The sequence below is a fragment of the Protopterus annectens genome, chromosome 5.part0 (assembly GCF_019279795.1).
Source record: "Protopterus annectens isolate FY-2018-M chromosome 5.part0, PAN1.0, whole genome shotgun sequence".
Lineage (NCBI taxonomy): Eukaryota > Metazoa > Chordata > Ceratodontiformes > Protopteridae > Protopterus > Protopterus annectens.
In genome coordinates, this window is record NC_056735.1 from 87,371,562 (window position 1) to 87,394,907 (window position 23,346).

The 23,346-nt window shown below is 42.3% G+C and overlaps 1 protein-coding gene across 1 annotated transcript in view; it reads left to right on the plus strand.

Moving 5' to 3' along the window:
• The window catches only part of USP25 (ubiquitin specific peptidase 25), a 2,531,105-nt gene that overhangs the window by 164,207 nt on the left and 2,343,552 nt on the right, over positions 1 to 23,346 (plus strand). The window lies entirely within an intron of this gene.

The window sequence follows — 23,346 nt, forward strand, 5'->3', positions numbered from 1 at the left end:
ACCCTAAGGATTAGTAATCATTTAAAAAAAAAACAGATATGGAAGGAACAAGTGAAGTGCAAACTGGAGGGAGAAAATGGATGTTTTAGAGATCTGAAGCTTCACTGTAAAAGAGCTTGAAATGTAGGTTTTATCATGTTTATGCTGATATACAGTAATGTTTTAATATTCAATTTTATTTGACTATATATTCTGCAGCACTTGCTAGGGTTCAGATACTGGAGTATTATGATTATTTGCAGTGCAGCATTGTAGGATTTATTGTATTGTTATTTTGTACTTGTTATATTGTTATGGGTTACTGCGGTTTACTATCAAAATATTGACGTTCAGAACACTGAACATTCGATACAACGAAAATGACATAACACTTCTGTCATACTAATTAGCTTATAATTTTGAATCTGTTGATCGAATTTAACAGATCCGACATTGTCGAAAATCAGCCATGATGGCTGTGTAGGTGCTAACGTAAATGAAACACCTACACTGTCAATTATGTTTTAGCAGGGGGCAAGCCCCCCACACTCCCTGCATATTAAATATTCTAACTCCAAGATTGCACTACAGCATACCTCATAGCTGTACAGCTTTTCACAGAATGTCCAGCTTTTTTGGCCTGTTCCTCTTTTTCCTGGCAAATCACTGGAATGATGTCAGGATTAAAGTCACTAAATAATGACATACATTTGAGTTTCAGACTTCATATCCTTCAGAAAATGTATATTAAAATAAATCCTGTTACTCTAGCAACTTTCTAAGTTTATAAGAGCAATATTTAAAATATGCCCCTATTTGTACCCAGATTTTGTTAAGCTCTGTCCAGATTTTTTGCATTAACAGGTTGAGAGGTATGCACTACAGTGAAGAAAGGGATATATTTCCCTTTCCACACTGTACCGCGACTCTACTCACAACATCGAGTTACTATCATCGAATGCACACTTGCATTCGCTGATATGTAATCTCAATCTCCTAGCATTTAGCAACACGGAAAGTCGACTAATGTTCAATTTTCCGCGTTCACTGAACCAAATTTTAACATTTTGATAGTAAACCGGTTACTGCACATGAGGGTATCTCTTGTTTTTTTTTGCAGATTTATAGTTATAATAATGTTGTAGACAAATGTTTATATAATAAGTTTAAATGTTAGGAGACTGCTGGACTGCTCACTGATAGAATTCAGGTCTGAACATTTCTATCAGCGAGGATGTTTCTGGCATCAATGTAAGGTCTCCGAAGGCAGCTAAAGCGGTAATCTACACTGGGATAGAATTGAGAACTGAGGTTGCTGACATTTTTGCATGGGGTTTGAGCTATGTACCGGCAAAACCAGCCAATCTCGTCAAGGATTTGTATTACGATCTGATGAAGACTATTATTAGCTGAAAGCGCTTATCGTTTTTGTATTCTACTTTTAGTTTTTTTGTGTGTTGTTAAAAATGTTTACGTTACTGAATCGTGGTGATACATGAAGTCCTCTCCAGCTGCTTGCAAATACAGTCGTGGTGCTCTGCCGAAGTTTTTACTACGTCTTGTTCTTTTCATTCCTCTGCAGCTTAAGCAGTGCTAGCAGAATTTTTGTTTAAAATTCATTAATTATGCTGAAAACTCGCACAAAAGCATTTGAGAGCGGGATTGACAGAATGTATGAAACAATATGAAGCAATTAAGTGTCATTTGGAGACAATACACTAAAAAACTTTACCTACCTATCACTGACCTGTGTTGTTTACTGTACAATGTCAATTCTAACTTTTCGAAGAATGGAAAATTCTTCATGCAACTTGGCAGTATCAACAGTTATGCCTTTAATGTGGTCAAGTATTGTCAATATATCCTGCCACTGGATGCCATTGTCGGTACTTATGTATTATCGCAACTTGATTGGGGACCAGGTATAACTCCTGATGTTATCGCTAAACGAGGGTTTTGTGAAGTGAACAGGGGGTGTACACTTCAAATCACTACTGCTTCACCTTGTCTGTGACACAGGAACAGGAATTTGTATCCAATTCATCTTCCCAGGACCATCCTTTAGCGCTGTGCCTTAATAGGTTCATAGGTAGGTACTAGGCTATCGGCCCAAAGGCCTACATAAGCCTAGCCAACAAGGTTCCCTGGCTTACGCCACCCAAGAAAGTTATTTTCCTGTGCCACTGTCGAGCAGAGACACAGAAATGATCCTCGGGGTGTATTTCCTATTTCCCATCCACTCATCAAGATTTTTCATGAAGAGTGCTAATGAAGAACTTTGCTTGATATAGATGGGTAGCCTGTTTCAGAGAATGGGAAGTCTCTGGGACAGGAATCTATCCCACGGAACCCTGTGGGTTGGGAGGGTGGCCTAATGGTTAAGGTGTTTGCCTTGCAAACACAAGGTACAGGGTTTGAGTCTCACAAGGGATAATTGGCTAGGCTTAAAATGGCTCGCAAGGGCAGTTAGCCTAGTACTAATCTATGAACCTATAAATCCTGTTTATTGTAGTGACAAGGTTTAGATCCCTAGAGCGTGTAGCGCAGATGGATTGGGATTTCTTTAGGTGTAGCATGTCCAACAGCTCTGGGTTTGACATAGCTTTATATGTTAGGCAGAGATCACCTCAGAGTAGGCGATATGCTATAGAGTAAAGCTGGAGTTTTCTGAGACGGTCAGTGTAGGGCATTTGTTTGAGGCCAGTAATCCTCTTTGTGAGGTACTTCTGTGGCCTTTCCAGCTGCTGCAGATGTCTTGTGAGGTACATTCCAAAAGGGGCATTGTACTCTATAATGGGTCTAATGAGTGTCGAGTAGAGGGGAACAATGACCTCTTTTTTTCCTGGATGAGAACCCTTTTATGATGAGGTGTGCCATGTAGAAGGACTTCCTGACTACTGTGGCGATGTAACTATCAAAGGACAGACTAAGGTCTCATCACACATTTGGTGTTAGTAGATTGCTGCCTATGTGGTAGTTCATGGGTACAGAGTTTTTACCAAAGGGGATGACACTGCACTTTTTGGCATTGAGCTTGAGGCCATGGCTCTGACACCAGGCATCTGTCTCAGCGAGGCCCTTCTGTAGTATGTCCACAACATTTGGGGACTTGACTATGGCTCCTAGTTTGCAGTCATCAGCAAACTTCATTAGCCAGAGGCCTTCTGTGTTAGCCTGTACTTCAGAGAAGTAGATACCAAACAGGAGTGTTCCCAGGATGGAACCCTGTGGTACTCCACTTGTCACTGCTTTGAGGTTAGATTTGGAGTCTGCAACTCAGTGCGGGTTCTGTCAGTGAGCCAGTTGGCAACCCATCTTGTGACGTAGGGATTTATACCTAGTTTAGCTATAATTCCAGAATGGGGGATGGTGTCGAAAGCCTTGGCAAGGTCAAGATAGGCTGTGTGAACCACCTTACCCTCATCTACGGCTTTGGTGACTGCCTCAAAGAAGTCGATCAGGTTCAGGAGTTATGATCTGCCTTTCACAAACCCTAACTGGGTGGGATCCAGAATTTGGAGGTTACCAGTCTTTGTTTATGAGTTCCATGATGATACATTCCATGGCCTTGCAGACCAGGCTTATCAGGCTAATAGGTTGATAGTTCCCAGGATCAGTGGTGGCTCCCACTTTGTGGAGTGGGATAACTGTTGCTGTTCGCCATTCAGTGGGCACAAAGCCTGATGCGAGGCTATTATTGAACATGGTGCTTAAGTGGGGAGCCAGTTCGTTCTGAAGTTCATGTAAAACACAGCCTGGGATGTTGCCCGGTCCCATGGATGTGGTGTTTTTGGCTTTAGAGAGTACAGCTTTTACCTGCGTAGTTGTGATTACAGAGACTATGCATTCTTCCTCTATAGATATGGGCCCTTTAGGGGGTGAGGGGGGGTAAAGTTAGCACTGAACCTATCTGCCAGGATGTTGGAAATATCAGTTGGTTCTGTAATTTTTGTGCTGTTGTGCTGTAACGCAGAGCAGATCTGGGTGTTGCCATCGAGATTCTTGACATAGCTATAGAATGCTTTGTGGTTGTCCTTAGAATTAGTGACGATTTTGTTTTTGTAGCTAGCTTTGGAGGATCTTATAAGGGATCTCAGCTTCTTACTGAGGCTGACCAGGGAGTTCCTCCACTCATGGGATTTTACTTTCTTTTGCAACAGTTTCTTCCTTCTGTTGTACAGTTTGTTTATGACAGGGGACCACCAGATTGGCTTCCTTTTTTTGGAGGCTAGCATCTTGGTTCTGTTTGGGATAGCACGATCCATGCACTCGTGTAAGTGCTTATAGAGTGCATTTGTGTAGGATTCAGCAGTTGTAACTGTATCATCCATCTGCATGGGTGTCATGAAGTTCACCACTTCTGTCTTAAGAAGCATGAAGTTGGTTTTGGAGAATTTTTTTACCGTGGTTTCCTTAATGGGGGGTAGGGGTGGGATGTGGATATCAAGGGTGATTAGCTTATGGTCGGATCGGACCAACGAGGAGTTGACTTCAGGTGTGGAACACCAGTCACTCATGTTTGTAATGACTAGGTCTAGGATATTGTTGCCCCTGGTGGGGGTGTAGATAAGTTGATCCAGGGCATTGGAGTTTATGAATTCCAGAAAGCGTTGAGCTAAGGAGTTGGTACACGAGTAGTTTTCCCAGTTAATGGTGGGGTAGTTGAAGTCGCCCATTATTAGGGTGTTTGGTTGAACCCTAATATTTTCCAGCACATCAAGAAAAGAGTGGGAATCCTGGGGCATGGTGAGGGATCTGTAGCAAGCTATAATTTGGAATGCAGTTTTGCCCAGAGTTAGTTGCACTTGGATAACCTCAGATGCATTATGGTGAGCAACTAGCCTGGAGGTGTGGATATCCTTAATGAATATGGACACACCTCCGCCTTTGGTGTTTCGGTCCAGGTTACATGGCCGAAAAGTGTGGTATGAGTTATAGCCTGGTAGTACAGGGGTGCTCTTGGAGCCTTGAACCAGGTCTCAGTCACTGCACAGATATTGATGTACTCCATTTTAAGGAGTGCCATACAAAATGAAATGAACCATGCAGATGAAAACATGCAGCACTTTTTACATTACCAAGCACAGATTCTTCCACAGTCAAAAGGAGTCAGGACTGGGTTTACTCTTACTGACTATTCCTGTAGGAAAAGCAATTAACCCAAATACACAAGTCATTGCAACGCATGAGAAAACATGGGAATTCTACCCTGTCTGGAGCTGAAGCCTGTTAGACAGGATCATAATGTAAAACCAAAAAAAAACACACTTTAAAAATAAGACACGAAAGCACTGAATTAAAATGGCTTCCACGCCTTATTTCAGCCCTACATAAAGTCACAGCGAAGTAAAACCTTTAAAAATCCACATGTAAAGAAACACATTAATGAAAAAGCCTGAGGAAAAGGTGTTAAGAGGCAAGCCGGAACTGTATGCCTTAACAAATTCTTATCCTCAGTTATGGCAGTAAAGCATGCAACATGGAAGGCAGAATTGGGCCAGTATTCCTGTCCCTGTTGCAGAACCGGGGTGATAGGAAAGTGATTTGGACTTTAAACAACCCTTGCCAGTGAAGGATAAACGACTTTCGGCATAACAGGAAGTAGGATGACTTCCAAATCTGTCTAACGTGAGAACAGTAAAATGCTTGAAAATGGATTCATCATAGTTATATCATTTCTGCAAATATGATTAACAGCAATAAAAAAAAAAAGAGTTGCTTCCTGTTCAAATTTTTGTTTCATTTCTGCAGTCGCAGCATCAGAATGTAGTACTTGAAAGGCTGAAGAACCATAGAATTTATCACTTTGATGTTGTTGCAGCTTGCACTTCACACTTTCCATAATGATGTGCAATTCAGCAGCTGTAGTTGCATTCAACTCCAAGTGTCAGACGGCATCATCAAAAACAGACATAACATTGTGAATCAGGTATTGCGAACACTGAGGTAGAATATTATAACTGTCGCAAGAAAACCCATCCCATAGCAATGTTCCAACTTAATCTTGACCTTGAGATGTAAAACTTTAGTGCTAGCCAACATAATGGCATAGCTGTTCGCAGTATTCCATTTGAAAAAAAATCTAAGAATTCCTTAAGTTCATCAGATTTTTTGGCCGACGTTGAGGATGAATTGTAAGTTTTGATAACAAATAATTCAACAAAAACTGAACACCTTTAATTCAAACTTCACACAGTTGTTGAGACTATGACATTTGCAATTTGTTTGTATCAAGTTTTTGTTCACAACATGCAACTCCTGAAGTACTGACATGTTTTTTCTGAAGTTTACAGATGCATTGTCTGCACTGTATGAGGTGACCGAATCTAAACATAGGCCATTAGCTGCAAATATACTGTTAATTCTATCAATTGCTGTACTGGTTTCATCATTATCTTGATAAAAATCCATAAGTCCGTTCTTCACACCTTCAGTTCTTGAGAAGTAGCGAACAGTCAGTGGAAATAACTTCTTATTGCCTTTGTTCTGAGCATCTGATCCATTTCCAAAATAACAAGCAGATGTAACAACACTGACACAAAAGTCCTGAACTTTTCGACCCTTAACTTTTTGCTTTTGTACGGCCAAATGAAATTTTAGAAGCTATGGTTGAATCAGGGAGTAGTTTTGCCAGAAGCCTGTTGCCACAGTCCTATTGTAGCTGTGGTGCTGCAGAACACCATGATACGTAGTGGTTGGTTCTGCTGCAATAACACTGTCTTCTTTGGATGTATTTTTCCAAACAAAAAAATTGCACGAGACTGCTTTTGTGTCATTACCACATTCTTGTGCTTGGATGACTCAGCATGTGTTGTAACGGCCTTCTTCTCATCGTATTTGACAACATAGGACTGTCGATAGAGTGTGCAGTTTGCCTTGTGATCATCAATTTTAAGATAATTATGAAAAATCCTTAGTGACCCACTCCTGGTTGAAAAGACACAGTGTCCATTTTTATATGAATCAAAATTATCCAAATCCTATGATTTGGATTTGTTACTATTACTAAAGTGTTCACTAAATTTCGAATACAATGCCATAATTAACTAGTACTAGCGTCTAGTGATGAGTAGATAAATGTTTTTATCACCTTCTTCTCTTTTGGCTGTTCCTGTTAGGGGTCGTCACAGCGGATCATCTGTTTCCATTTCTTCCTGTCCTCTGCATCTTGCACTGTCACACCAACCACTTGCATGTCCTCTCTCACCACATCCATAAATGTTATTTTAGGCCTTCCTCTTACCTGACAGCTCCATCCTTAGCATCATTTTCCCAATATACCCAGCAGCCCTCCTCAGCACATATCCAAACCAATGCAATCTTGCCTCTGTCTCCAGACCGTCCAACCTGAGCTGACACTCTAATATACTAATTCCTAATCCTGTTCATCCTTGTCACACCCAGTGTAAATCTTAACATCTTTAACTCTGCCACTTCCAGCTCAGACTCCTGCCTTTTTGTCAATGCCACCGTCTCCAACCCATACAACATAGCTGGTCTCGCTACCCTTTTGTCGACCTTCCCTTTCACTCTTACTGGTACCCGTCCATCACAAATCGCTCCTGACGCTATTCTCCACCCAGTCTGTACTCTCTTCTTCACCTCTCTTCCACACTCATCATTACTCTGAACTGTTGATCCCAAGTACTTAAACTCATCCACCTTCGCCAACTCTACTCCCTGCATCCTCACCATTCCTCTATCCCCCCCCTCATTCACACACATATATTCTTAGTCCTGCTGACCTTCATTCTTCTCCTCTCTAGAACATATCTCCAACTCTCCAGGGTCTCCTCAACCTGTTCCCTACTCTCACTACAGATCACAATGTCATCTACAAACATCATAGTCCATGGGGCCTCCTGTCTGAGCTTGTCTGTCAATGTGTCCATCACCACTGCAAATAAAAAAGGGCTCAGAGCTGATCCTTGATGTAATCACACCTCCACCTTAAACGCGTCTGTCACTCCCACTGCAGCCCTCACCATTGTCACACTACCCTCATACATATCCTGTACCACTCTTACATACTTCTCTGCCACTTCCGACTTCCTCATACAATGCAACTCCTCTCTAGGTACCCTATCATATGGTTTCTCCAAGTCCACAAAGACACAATGAAACTCCTCCTGACCTTCTCTATATTTCTCCATCAACACTCTCAGAGCAAACATTGCATATGAAGTGCTCTTTACTGGCATGAAACCATACTGCTGATCACTAATTTTCACCTCCTTTCTTAACCTAGCTTCCACTACTCTTTCCCATAACTTCAAGCTGTGACTGATCAGTTTTATCCCTCTGTAGTTACTACAGCTCTGCACAGCACCCTTATTCTTAAAAATATGTACCAAAACACTTTTTCTCCACTCCTCAGGCATCCTCTGACTTTCCAAGATTTCATTAAACAATCTAGTTAAAAACACTGCCATTTCTCCTAAGCACCTCCATGCTTCCAATGGTATGTTATCTGGCCCAACAGCCTTTCCATTCTTCATCCTCTTCATAGCTGTCCTTACTTTCCTCCTTGCTAATCTGTTTCACTATCCCCACATCATCCAGTCTTCTCTCTCTCATTCTCTTCTTTCATCAGCCCCACAAAGTACTCTATCTGCTCAACACACTTGCCTCACTTGTGAGTACATTTCCCTCACTATCCTTTATCACCCTTACCTGCTGCACATCTTTCCCAGCTCTCTACCTAGCCAATTGGTACAGGTCTTTTTCTCCATCTTTAGTGTCCAGCCTTTCATACAACTCTCCATATGCCTTATCCTTTGGCACCTCTCTCTTTGCTATGCTCATCGCCTTATACTCCTGTCTACTTTCTTCATCCCTCTGACAATTCCACTTCTTCTTCGCCAGCCTCTTCCTCTGTATACTCTCCTGTACTTACTCATTCTACCACCAGGTCTCCTTATTCTCCTTCCTCTGTCCAGATGTCACACCAAGCACCTTTGTAGCTGTCTCGCTTACCATCTCTGCTGTAGTTACCCAGCTATTTGGTAACTCTTCACTGCCCCCTGTGCCTGTTTTAACTCTTCCCTGAACTCCACCTCACAGTCACCCTTTTTCAGCTTCCACCATTTGATCCTTGGTACTGGCCTCGCATTCGTCCTCCTCTTCTTGATCACCGTCATCCTACAGACCACCATTCTACCCTGCCTAACTACATTTTCCACTGTCACCACTTTACAGTCTCCAATCTCCTTCAGACTGGCCCTCCTGCATAGGATATAATCCACCTGTGTGCATCTTCCTCCACTCTTGTTTGTCGCCCTATGCTCCTCCCTCTTCTTAAAATATGTATTCACCACAGCTATGCCCATCCTTTTCGCAAAATCCACTACCATCTGACCTTCTACAATCCTCTCCTTAACACCATACCTGCCCATCACTTCCTCATCCCGTGTTCCCTTCACCAACATGCCCATTGAAATGTGCTGCAATCTCCAGTCTCTCACCCTTCGGTACACTCATCACAACTTCATCCAACTCACTCCAAAATTTCTCTTTCTCATCTATCGCACACCCAACTTGCTAAACATTCATCATTACACCATCAATTTCCAGCTTCATAAACTTCTCTCTGTCCAATACTCTTTTCACCTCCAAAACAATCTTAGCATACTGTTCCTTCAGGATAACCCCTACCCCATTTCTCTTTCCATTCACACCATGATAGAACAATTTGAACCTGCCTCCTGTACACCTGGCCTTACTCCCCTTCCGTCTGGTCTTTTGCACACACAATATATCAACCTTCTCTCCATTATATCAGCTAGCTCTCTCCCTATATCAGTCATACTCCCAACATTCAAAGTTCCTACCTTCACTACTACACTCCTAACCTTCCTCCTCTCTTTCTGCTTTCGGGCATGCCTTCCCCCTCTTTTTCTCCTTTGGCCAACAGTAGCCCAATTTCCACAAGCACCCTGTGGGCTAACAGTACTGGTGGCGGTCGTTGTTAACCCGGACCTCGACCGATCCGGTATGGAAATATGTATTGTTGTCCGCATATGTTATTTGACAGAGGTTTTACATTGGATGCCCTTACTGACGTAACCCTCCCAATTTATCCGGGCTTGGGACCGGCACACAGAAATGCACTGGCTTGTGCATCCGCAGTGGCTGGGTTAAATGTTTTTATCACCAAAGCTTATAAATACACATTACTTACCATCACCAGCTGGAACGCCAAAGTCCCAAAAAATGTAAAAAAACTAACTATGGTTTCTACCTACTGATTTTGAAAATCGCTAAAACTATTAAACTGCATTTTCACACCAAAATTTTTAAGTTGTTTAAATGTTGATTAACATTTACTGCCGTCCAAGTCGTCCGACTTGCATTAACTTGCAATACTATAGTGATCAGTACAGGATTATGTAATACGATTCCATTGGTATGTCAGGAATGAATGCACAATAACATTATGGCAATATAGGACCAAATTCCTGGACAAATCTCAGCCTAACCTGGACACTGGATGGAAATCAATTCCTGGACGGTTGGCAACGCAGTAGCTCATTTTAACAGTCGTACAACTGGAATTCTTATAAGGATTTACGTGGGATAGGTAGTGTAAAAACTGTACTACAAGCAATCCGTGAGGATGCCAGCTCTGTCAAATATCGTCGAAAATTTCAAAGTGGACCTAGATGGAATATAATTTGCAATCTCTTTCTCCAGCTCGAGGTCATTTTGAAGTTATTTGAATAAGGTCACTCTCTTTCACCGCAATGTGCAGAGTTGTATTTCTTGGAAACGTTGTTGACCATACTAACTTCCTAGTAACATTTTTTAAGAATGTTTATCTGCTTTGTATACCGCTCTTTTTTAACTCAACGGTTGAGACGTAATGTGAAACGTACAGATAAAGCAATAATTTTCATTACGGTGATGCCCGTATTCTACCAAAAAATTTCACATCCCGACAGGTAACAAAACATGAGGATCTTGACACCAAACACATGCTAAAACGCTAGACCCGCATTAAACTAACGGATTCAAAACCTTATTATAACCAGTGAAGTGACAGACTACCAAGACCCGCCTTCACATCCTACACTGCTACTACAAACCCAAAGGCCGTCAGGAGGCGCAATCCCGACGCGCTCGTCACAATTCCCCTCCCCGCCTATTTTTAATTATTTTTTCCCCTGAATGTTTACACACCCCCGTTCGTCATGTCTGTGGGTGGGGCTATATTAGCTGCGCCGCAGTGAGCCACTGGAAGGCGTGTAGGGACTCGGGTGGGTGTGGTTGTGGTTCTTGCAGGTTGACTCGGGATGGGGAAGGGCGCTGATGTGAGAACACGGAGCGGAGCACTATGGCGGTAAGAATCCGAGATTGGAAGGAGAGGGTTGGGAGGCCTGGTGCCAGGGCTCGGTGTACAGGCCTTCGTAGTAGCGGCCTTGTACGGCGGATAGTCTGTAGAAGAGGCAGCAGTGATTCATTGGAAAAGGGTGTTAAGTCTTGTATATTCGTGGTGTACCTCTGCAGTGCCCTGCTGGGTGATTTTGGGGCACCGAGCCGGGTCCGTGCCTGAAAAGTGTTGTTAACTTTTGGTCTACTGGCTGCCACTTTGCTCTTGGCACTTGGTGCCACTGTGCACTCATTTTGTAGCTTTTGCATCCTTGACAGCTGTGGAGTATGTGTTGAGCAGCTTGTGTTATTATGTCTGATTTCAGCAGCTGTACAGCCTCTGGTGCCTGTTTGATTTCTTTAGGAGCTGTGCAGCCTGTAAAGCATGTTATGTAATAACATATCCACTTTAAGCTGTTTTTTATGTATCAGTAATAAGTGTAAATGCACTTAAACCAACTTCCTGCTTGGGACGTTTGGGTCACTCTTTTGAAAGCCAGATGCAGTGGACATTCAATCAACTGTTTTGCACAATTTAATTTCAATTTTGTTTTCATATTGGATTTTGTGTTTCCTGTCAACTTTGTGGTGTGCAGTCAGTGATGAGTTGTAGCTTTTGTCCAGTTTAAGTTGGATGTAAAGCTTTTGTTTCTGTACTAACAGCTTCGGGCAGGGTATTTGTGTAGTCTGGAGTTCTAGGGGCTTCAGTTTGGGCAACTAGTTAAACTAAAAAAAGCACCAATACATTCAACATGCAAATAAGGTGTACCATGACCAGCCAAAGTTGCAGAAGATTACATAGAGGAGTTATTAAACTGAGTAGGGATAGGAGCACAGAGGTGACAGTGAGTAAACTTGCCTGAAACTTATTGGTCACTTTGCACCATCCATCTTTTGTTAGTGTAGAGGAACACGTTTTGTTTTAAACAACCATTTTCAACTTTTTGCACTTTTATTAACATTTATGCATATTGTCTTCGGTTATTGTTAACCGGAATACAGTTTGTAGTGTTATGTAGGTTACATACTTATTTTGCACGTCATTAGAAGCTATGTTAGACTTGTATTGTTTTTTTCCTAGTGTTCTCCTCTGCAATTCTTTTTGTTCAGAACACAGATTTTGGATGTGGCAAACTACCCCATCTTAACCAAATAAGTTTTTGAAAAGTGAAACTTTTAACGTGGCTTTTATGTAATAAGTAACCTTGTCTATGGATCTTCAGGATTGTACATCTTTGTATTTGGATGAAGCCAGTATTCTTTGTGTAATGTACATGTCCTAACCCTTATAGTGCTGGCTTCGATATTGCCCAAGTTATAATTGCCCATTAGTGATGATGTACTAGCTTTTTAACATGTATTTTCATCACTTCTTGTCCCATGTGTTGTCATTTGAAAATGTAAACTCTTGCTTTCCACTACAGGAATGTGCACAGACACAAAGCATGTTATTATTGCATGGTTGCAGCAGTGTAGGGAGGTAGCATTCCCCGTTGACTGTGTAAATGCTATGTATGTTCTGCTACCCTGCATATGTAAATGCTATAGTTAGATGCAAATGTGAACTGTCCATTGGCTTAGTTTAGTATCTTTCTTTTTGTAAAATGGGCACTACTCTTCCACTGGATATGACCCCATGTAGTTTGTGGTAATGCAGTGAAAATGTGGATGCTATGTGTTAAGTGAAGTGGTGACCCATGCCTAGGTGGGATTGTCTGGTCCGCTATTAACCATTGTTATGAGGTGTACCTTTTTGACTGCAGAATTCTCACCATGATTTTTCCTACTGCACCACTGTCCAGATTGACAGGTTGTAAAGGCAGGTGATGCACCATATCTCTTTTGGGTAAACTGTAGTGTTGGCTGAGTCAATGTGGTACAGGGTTATTTTTTTTTCTATTTTTCTTAGCTGCTTGGTGTATCTTGCTTTTATAGACTCCATCCATGAAGGACTTGACATGATATACCACTGAGCAGCAGTCTGTTCTAGGCTGTACCCGGCAAGTGCTTCTTAGTTTAGTTGATTTAAAAATGTCTATATCCAGAGTGTAGATGTCTATTTAAAACTGTATTCATTCGTTAAAATGAGTGCAGAAGTTTTTATAAAAGGGTATTAATGCTGCTTTTGATGAATAGAATTTTACTTTTTCTGTTTTCCAAGTATATTATTTTACTCACTAAATTAATTGGTACCCTTTTCGTTTGACTGGATACCTTAAGACATATGTTTACATATCCTTGTCTTGTATATGCAGTTCAGTGTATATTTTTAATTTTTGTATAAAAAAAGAAAAAATATTTAAGATTACATAAAATCAAATTTACAACCCAGAGGCTCCCTTCACTCTGGAATAAAATCCCAGTCCAGGTTAGGCAGAGTCCCACATTGACTCTCTTCAAGAGGAATCTTGATGAGTGGATGGGAGATCGTAGGTCTACCCCGGCTATCACTTCTGTGTCACTGTTAGACAGAGGCACAGTATACTAACCTCAAAAAAAGGCATAGCAAAATTAATTTAAAATGGGTGGCGAAAGCCAAACACACTCTGGCTAGGCTTATAAATGCCCTAGGACAGATAGCCTAGCATGAACCTAAGTCCATGGTCACACCACTGTGGAGAAGAGAAATACCCAAAACTGTGCCCAGCCAGTGTTCTAATATAGTACAACTGAGCAAATGATTGACATATAAAAAAAAAAAAAACACAAGACTGTCACCTTATGTAGTAAGATGGTACTGGAGTCATTTCTGACGCCTGCTGCTTGGACAATCTTTATGCTGAAGAAATGACTAGCTATCTTACGCCAGTAGCTTAACATGTTTTATTCCTGAACTTTTTTTGAATACCTCTGATGAAGTCCTTTTGTATTTCTGGACGAAAGCACTTACTTTATTTGTGTGGAGCCTGACTGCCTTCATTTTTGTTTACATTTGTTGGAGTTTTTTTGTTTTTAGTTCTCCCTTTTGAATACCTCTGTTACACTGAATAGAGGCATTATAGCAGTCAGCTTCACCTGTGGGTCTCTGACAGTTGCCCTTTCTTTTAAGCGGTAATGGCCTGTGAACTGTAGGTGCATTTGTAATCCTGTTCTGTTTATGAAGTGATCACTTATTCGCGTAGCTGCACGTTGTTAATACAGTGGATTTGTACATGTTGACGTGTATTTGTGTGGTTGTAAGGTTGGTTTAGGAGATCGCTGGAGCTGCTAGCAAAGGCACACTATATAGTTCATAGGTAGGTACTAGGCTATCGGCCCAAGTGCCTATGCAAGCCTAGCCAACAAGGTTCCCTGGCTTACGCCACCCAAGAAAGTTATTTTCCTGTGCCACTGACGAGCAGAGACACCAGAAGTGATCCCTGGGGTATATTTCCTATTTCCCATCCACTCATCAAGATTTTTCTTGAGTGCTAATGAAGAACTTTGCTTGACATAGATGGGTAGCCTGTTCCAGAGTATGGGAAGTCTCTGGGATAGGAATCTATCCTTCCAGCATGTCCTGTTTATTGTGGTGACAAGGTTTAGGTCCCTAGAGCGTGTAGCTCGGAGGGATTGGGATTTCTTTAGGTGTAGCATGTCCAACAGCTCTGGGTTTGACATAGCTTTATATGTTAGGCAGAGATCACCTCTGAGTAGGTGATATGTTACGGAGTAAAGCTGGAGTTTTTTGAGGCGGTCAGTCTAGGGCATTTGTTTGAGTCCAGTAATCCTCTTTGTGAGGTACTTCTGTGGCCTTTCCAGCTGCTGCAGATGTCTTGTGAGGTACTTTCCAAAAGGGGCATTGTACTCTATAATGGGTCTAATGAGTGATGAGTAGAGGGTAACGATGACCTCTGTTTTTTTGTGGATGAGAACCCTTTTATGATAAGGTGTGCCACGTAGAAGGACTTCCTGACTACTGTGGCGATGTGACTATCAAAGGAGAGACTGTCCACCTGGGTCCCAAGGGCTCTTCTCACGCATTCGGTGTTAAGTAGATTGGCCTTGAGCTAGAGGCCATGGCTCTAACACCAGGCATCTATCTCAGAGAGGCCCTTCTGTAGGATGTTCACATCATTTGGGGATCTTGACTATGGCTCCAAGTTTGCAGTCATCTGCGAACTTCGTTAGCCAGAGGCCTTCTGTGTTAGCCTGTACTTCAGAGAAGTAGATACCAAACAGGAGCGGTCCCAGGACGGAACCCTGTGGTACTCCACTTGTCACTGGTTTGAGGTCAGATTTGGAGTCTGCAACTTTTACAGTGTGGGTTCCGTCAGTGAGCCAGTTGGCAACCCATCTTGTGACGTAGGGATTTATGCCTAGTTTATTGAGTTTAGCTATAATTCCAGAATGGGGGATGGTGTCGAAAGCTCTGGCGAGGTCAAGATAAGCTGTGTGAACCACTTTACCCTCATCTGCGGCTTTGGTGACTGCCTCAAAGAAGTCGATCAGGTTCAGGAGGCATGATCTGCCTTTCACAAACTCGAATTGGGTGGGATCCAGAGTTTGGAGGTTACCAATGTCTTTGTTTAGGAGTTCCATGATGATACGTTCCATGGCTTTGCAGACCAGGCTCGTCAGGCTAATAGGTCTATAGTTCCCGGGATCAGTGGTGGATCCCCCTTTGTGGAGTGGGATAACTGTTGCTGTGTGCCATTCAGTGGGCACAAACCCTGATGCGAGGCTATTACTGAACATGGTGCTTAAGTGGGGAGCCAGTTCATTCTGAAGTTCATGTAAAACGCAGCCTGGGATGTTGTCCGGTCCCATGGATGCTGTGTGTTTGGCTTTAGAGAGTGCATCTTTCACCTGCGTAGTTGTGATTACAGGGACTGTGCATTCTTCCTGTATAGATATGGGCCCTTTAGGGGGTGAGGGAGGGGGGAAAGTTGTGCATTCTTCCTGTATAGATATGGGCCCTTTAAGGGGGTGAGGGAGGGGTAAAGTTAGCACCGAACCTATCTGCCAGGACGTTGGCAATATCAGTTGGTTCTGTAATTTTCATGCCTTTGTGCTGTAACTCGGAGCAATTCTGGGTGTTGACATTGAGATTCTTGACATAGCTATAGAATGCTTTGTGGTGGTTCTTGGAATTAGTGGCAATTTTATTTTCGTAGCTAGCTTTGGAGGATCTTATAAGGGATCTCAGCTTCTTACTGGGGCTGACCAGGGAGCTCCTCCACTCATGGGATTTTACTCTCTTTTGCAACAGTTTCTTCCTTCTGTTGTACAGTTTGTTTATGGCAGGGGACCACCAGATTGGCTTCCTTTTTTTGGAGGATAGCGTCTTGGTTCTGTTTGGGATAGCACGATCCATGCATTCATGTAGGTGAGTGGATTTGTGTAGGATTCAGCAGTTGTAACTGTATTGTCCATCTGCATGGGTGTCATGAAGTTCACTACTTCTGTTTTAAGAAGCATGAAGTTGGCTTTGGAAAAATTTCTTGCTGTGGTTTCCTTAATGGGGGGTGGGATGTGGATATCAAGGGTGATTTTTAGCTTATGGTCAGATCGGACCAACAAGGAGTTGACTTCAGGTGTGTAACACCGGTCACTCTTGTTGGTAATGACTAGGTCTAGGATATTGTTGCCCCTGGTGGGGGTGTGGATAACTTGATCTAGGGCATTGGAGTTTATGAATTCCAGAAAGCGTTGCGCTAAGGAGTTAGTACACGAGTGTGACCGTGATCCTCCTGCCACATCCAACCTGGATGTTTTGCACACTGGTACTACTAGTTGATATTGCCTTTTGGGTAAACTGGCTTAATATGGAAACCTTTGCATGTGGGTTTTGTCTCCGTAAGCTGTATTCCACCTATTTTAAGATTTTTGGCTAGCCCTTGGTGGGGGACAAAATGTGTATTATGTTTGTATTTTATAATGGTGTCTTCTGTATCTGTTCAGGCAGAGTTGTAGCCCTTGGTGGGGGACAAAATGTGCGTTATGTTTGTATTTTATAATGGTGTCTTCTGTATCTGTTCAGGCAGAGTTGTTCTGTAGGGAGGGGTCTGTCAAATGAGTTTGTTGGTCTATTCAGATGTGGATTCCCTTTAAGTTTAGTTTTATTAGTGAAGATTCCTCAGAGAACGGTATGGAGAACGGAATCTTGGACTACCTGGGGTTTGTGCCCATTTTAAAGGGTTTGCTGAGGATGTTTACATTTTCTTCGAAGAATATGTATTCTGGCCATTTTATTTTGTTGCTTTTATTTAAGCACTGTTCACTGTGCAAGTTTACTGTATTTTCTGCCTACTGTATATGCTGTTTTCAGATGTAATGGTGCTGTTGTGTTCAGACTAAATGTTGATATAAACTTTGACATATTTCTATTCTGCAGTATTTCTTGCTTTGTGTGTTTGTTTTTTTTTCAGCAGGGTCATGGCAGATTGGTCCTTGGATAAGCCGTCTTAATAAATGAGCAAGTTATGAGGAGCAAATACATTGCTTTACTAAAAGATCTAGAGATTTTTCAATGACTTTTTGTATCTTAATGCTAGAGAGTTTTATTTGCTTCTGCTTTGTCTTTTTATATTACTTTATGAAACATTAATAGGAGTTATATAAAGCAATGGCTCCAATAACTATTTCGACTACTAAAGTAAATACTAATGGCAAAGCGTAAACAAAGGCAGGAATTGGAAACTGAATCCAGTGAGCATAACATCTAAGAGCATAAAGGATAAGCGACAATAACAGAAATTGTTTTGTGTTGTGTGTACTGTACATACTACGACCCCTGTCAGGAGCAGCCGAAACATAAGACGATACTGCACATATTGACCGGCACTGTGCTGTGATATCACATACTCTGACCCAGGGGATATTGGCAGTGTACTAGCAGATGCATTTAGCTCAAACTTCACTGTCTTCCAATATTGTCAGATCACATGCCTGCATCTCCCGAGAGCAAGTCCTCTGGGTGCCAAGACCAGTCTTACTTCTGAGTCTGGAGTACATGTCATGATGCTCACTGGTCAGTCTGAAACATGAGTTGTTAGAACCTACAGAGGCTGTTCAAGTTCAGTCTCAAAACTGGCTTTGTGCCAGATGTAGAGGAGATCAACAGGTATTCTCTTGTAGGTGGGGCTTCAGTGGACCTGGGAAATTGTAGACCAGTAAGCCTGGCCAGCCTCCTCTGTGTCTATGAAAAGGATCCATTAATGAAGTGAATAAATAAGGATGCAGCATACAGATATTTGGCCCAAGCCAATTTGGGTTTGTCAAGGGCAGGTCCTGTACCTAGTTGACTTCTAAAAAGGTATCTCGGGAAAGGATGAGGGCAGATATTTTTAGGCATAGAGTAGATATCCGAATCTGGCAGCAGTAATGTAGACTGATGCACTGCTTTAAATGTGTAACTTCAGAAGATTGCAGTTCAGTTGGTTGACTCTGGTTCGTTCACTTGGCAGTGTGGTATGCATTTTAGCTGACTTTTATAAGTGGACGTTTGAAGTAGTCAACTGTACAGTGGCTACTGCAGTGTGGAGGTTATTGTGATGCAGTAGTTGTGACTGCAGTGTGGAGGTTATTGTGAAGCAGTAGTTGTGACTGAAGTCAGCGTGTTTTTTTTTTTTTTTTATTTTTATTTATATATATATATATATATATATATATATATATATATTTATATATATATAAAAATGTTTCTGAAATATATCCGAACAGCTTGAAAATTTAAACTTAACTTTGGTTGTATCATAGGAGGTTACTAGGCTGTTGACACGGTCACTTCAAGTCTAGCTGTTTTATCCCAATCTAATACCATAGATAATCTTGTCAGTACCCAGGACTGTATTTAGTAATGACTGCCCATATCCAGGGGGGGTTCTGGGCACTATCCCCTGTATGAATTTATGGTGCCCCATCCACTCGTCCAGGTTCCCTTTGAACAGTGTCATAGAGGTGATCTGCTTTACATGAATTGGCAGCCTATTCCAAAGATGTGACAGTTACTGAGACAAATCTGTCCCTCCAGCATGTCCTTTTCAAGTTGCAGGCCATATTTAGGTCCCTGGAATGGGTAGCTCTAATCCGTTTGACTTACGGGTGCAGCAAATTCATTAGGTTTGGGTCTGAGATTTGCTGTGTAAGCCAGGCGCAAGTCTCTCCTTAAGTCTACACAATACTGAGTATAGTGACAGGGACTTCCGTCGGTCTGTGTAAGGCACGTGCTTGAGCCCCTTTATCTTTGTTGGAGACCTCTGAAGTCTCTCCAATTGCTGCAGGTGCTTTATGCTGTACATGCCAAAAGGGGCGTTGTATTCAATTATGGGCCTGATTAGTGACAATTACCGAGGGATTATCACCTCCACTGCTCTAGAGGCAGTGCCTTTGCTGATAGTGTGCTATGTAGAAGGCCTTCCTTACTACATTAGCGAGATGGCGGTCAAGGTTGCAGTCAACTTGTGATCCCAGATCTATTGCCACTTTGTGGGTACAGCGGGTATTGTTAAATTGATAGTGTGAAGGAACATTGTCTGTTTTTACCGAAGGGAACAACTATGCCATTTCTTGGCATTTAGTTTGAGACCGTAATTAAGACACCAGTTGTTGGTCTGTGTAAGATCCTTCTGAAGTATGCTGACATGATTTGAGGACTCTGTAATTGCTCCCTTTTTGCAGACTTGGTCAGTTATGACCACTTAGTTTAGTTTTGGCCTTACATTCTGCGAATAATATACCAAACAGTAAGGGGCCCACCACCGACCCTTGTGGCACCTGCTGGTGGATGTGGAGTCGCTCACTTTCATAGTGTGTGACCAGGTTGTGAACCATTTGGTGAATCATTTTGCAACAAAGGGGTTTACATTCTATTTATTTATTTTACATTTGTTGACCGGGATAGTCCAACTGCATTAATGTCCATTTTCAGTGTAGGTCCGGGGAGAAAAACTCCAAGGTACAGTTAAGTAATAACAAAGAAGGCATATTACCAAGGTAGACCGATAAGTAATAACAAAGAAGACCTATTGCAGATGAGATATGTACAAATGACATAAGCAGACATGAATAGACAATATCACAAGTTCGAGTTAGCCCTGGTAACAGTCAGGGGAAAAAATAACAGTAATTTGATAGATTATATACGTTCATGGTGATAGTTAGCCAGGCTTGTTACAGTGGCAAAGCCAGTTTAGTGCCACATGTTTGAGTTTAACTTTGAATTGGGATAGGGAGGAGAGCAAAGTAATGTTATTTGGAAGGAGGTTCCATGCTTTACCTGCAGAGTTTGCAAAGAGGGAGTCACCGGCTACATTGTTAATTTTAATTTTCTTAATTTGTAGTCTGAGGATCGGAGCAGTCTTGGATTGTTGTGGGGGGTGATCATATTTTTAAGCACTGGTTTGTTATCTGGATAATAGAGGATTTTATTAGCCATAATCTAAAGGATGTATTAGATTAAACTGGGAAGTTCTAGCCACCCAAGCTGTTTAAGATTGATGCAATGCCAGTGTGGGATTGTGTTGAAGTCCTTGGCCAAGTTGAGGTATGTTGTGTGCACACATTCGCCCTCGTCGATGGCCCTGGTCACATTTTCAAAGAAATCCACCAGGTTTAACCAGCAGGATCTGCCCGTGATGAAGCCAGCTTGGGTCTGATCCAGGGTTTGAAGGTCGCCTATGTCTTTGAGGTCCATGATGGTGCATTCTTTGGCCTTAAAAGTAAAGCTGGTCAGACTTGTGGGTCTAGAAGTCCCTGAATCTGTTGGTAAGCCACCTTTGTGGAGGGGGGGGGGAGTAACTGTTCTCCATTCCGCAGGAACATAGCCTGTGGTTAAACTGTGATTGAATAGGGTGGTTAATGGTGATGCTAGTTCATCTTCTAATTTGTTTTAGACCACCTGCGATGCTGTCTGGTCCCATAGAGGCTGTGTGTTTTGCCTTGGACAAGGCTTTAGTGACCTGCTCTTCGGATATGTGGGTTGGGGGTAAGGTTTTTAATGTTTGACGAGGATAAGGCAGTGAAATTTTTACCAAATCTGTCCACCAACAGGCTTGCTATCTCTACGGGATCAGTGTGTGTGTGATCCCGTTGGTCACTAGTTGGGCACATGCTTGGGTCCAACCTTTTAGGTTGTGCACGTATCTGTAAAAGGATTTATTGTTATCCTTGGCTGTGATTGGTAGGATTTTACATGTTGTCTTTGCCGGTTGAGGCTGAGGAGGGTGCGTTTCCTTTGCTCAGGCCTTGACTTGGTCATTCTAGATAGCAACTCTTTCCGTTTCATAAAGTTTGTTGATCTAGGATGTTCACCAGGGCAACTTATTTTTTACTTGTGGCTCTGGCTTTGATTCACTCTCCGGAACAGCTGAGTCTATACACTTTTTGTACAAGTGACTGTACAGGGCTTTAGTGTAGTTCTAGCTGGGTGTGGGGTCTGGAATGCATTTATACCTTCCCATAGGAGGGTGTAGTTTTGCCTTGGTGAAGTTTTTTAGTCTGACTTCACTCTGTGTTCTGGTGTTTGTGCCAGTTTGAAGGTGACTGATTGATTTGTGGCCCAGTTTAATGAGGGTTTGACAGTTGTGGGACATCTGTTTGTCATGTTGGTGAGGACCAAATCTAGTATGTTACTTCTATTGGGGTTTGAGCAATTTGTTCAAGAGCATTTGAGTTACTTGGAACTTTTGATCTAGTGAGGTTAGGGCTAGAGTAGGTTTCCCAGTTGATGGTCGGATAATTGAAATCCCTCAGGACCAGAGTGTTTGGCAATATTTAGATTGACTCCATTTTGGGCAAGTAGGCCTTGTGTCCATCATGATCCTTGGAGGAGGCTCTATAACTAGCTTTGACTTGAATGGGGGACTTGCCCTCAGTAATCTGAGCTTGGAATAATTCAATGGAGTTGTCCTGCCTAACAAGTTGGGAGGTATCTTTATTTGCACTATAGATAGAAACACAAACTCCTTTGGTTCTCACACCTTCGTGTTGTGGTCTGAAGGTGTGGAAGGCATTGCAGACTTGCAAGCCCGGGGTACTCTTGAAGCCTTGAACCATGTTTGTGACTGCCCAGACATCCACATCCACTCCTGATAGGAGTGCTTCCAGGGTGGGCAGTTTTTGGTTTAAGCTTCTAGCGTTTAGCAGCATAACCCTTTTATTTTGTTATGATTGGCAAGTTTTTGTTTGAGACCTTGCTTGAAAAGGCACTACGGGGGAGGCAAGAGCCTTTGCCAGCAGCTGAAAGCCTAGTGGTGCTGGCTGCAAACTTTCTCTTGCAAAGCAGTGAAGTTTGTCTACAATGTCATCCCAGGCTGCCAAACTGGATCCCCCTTGGAATTACGTCAAAAAGTAAGCCAGTTATTGAAACTGACGTTTTTGTTTTATATACTGTGATATCATTCTAGGTGAGGGTAATGTGCGGCTTAAGACTAAGGACATGCCTGCTTGGGACATAAGGACATGCCTGCTTGGGACATATTCTGAGAGATCAATCGTGTCTCTCTCCATATAGTCCAGTGAGAAGTCTCAGATCGTTCACTCCAACATGAGCTCTGACTGTCATAATAGTAGTTGCCAAGAGACCTGAGTGCAGGCGTGATCTGACGAATCCTGGCACTGGACAAGTAGCTGACCATGACTTTTTTTCTCCTTGTCTAATCTGGTGAGTGGGATAAACGTCTCTGTATGGAGTCTCCAATGATGAGAGTTGCGCCTCATGGGTTTAGTAGATGAGACACTAGTGTTGCTGTGGGAACTGTTTATTTGTAGCAGTCTTGTATTTTTTGACTCTCTGGTAAGTTGTTGTGTTTTTTGTGTTGGATGCATACCGTGTGCATGAGTAGTGGTTGTGTGAGTTGACAGCCTCTTTAGTGTTGCAGTTTCGATTTTGCTAGAGGACAGGGATTAAATAAAGGTTCTTGGTGTAGATGCATCTCTCGCACTCCGTTGTAGAGGGCTGTCTGTGTACGAGGCAGTTGATGCACTGCGTCAGGAAACCCAAGTCAACAAATGAAATTCTCTGATTTGTTTACCTTGTTTCACATCCAATCTACCACCATTAGAAAAAAGTATATGGGT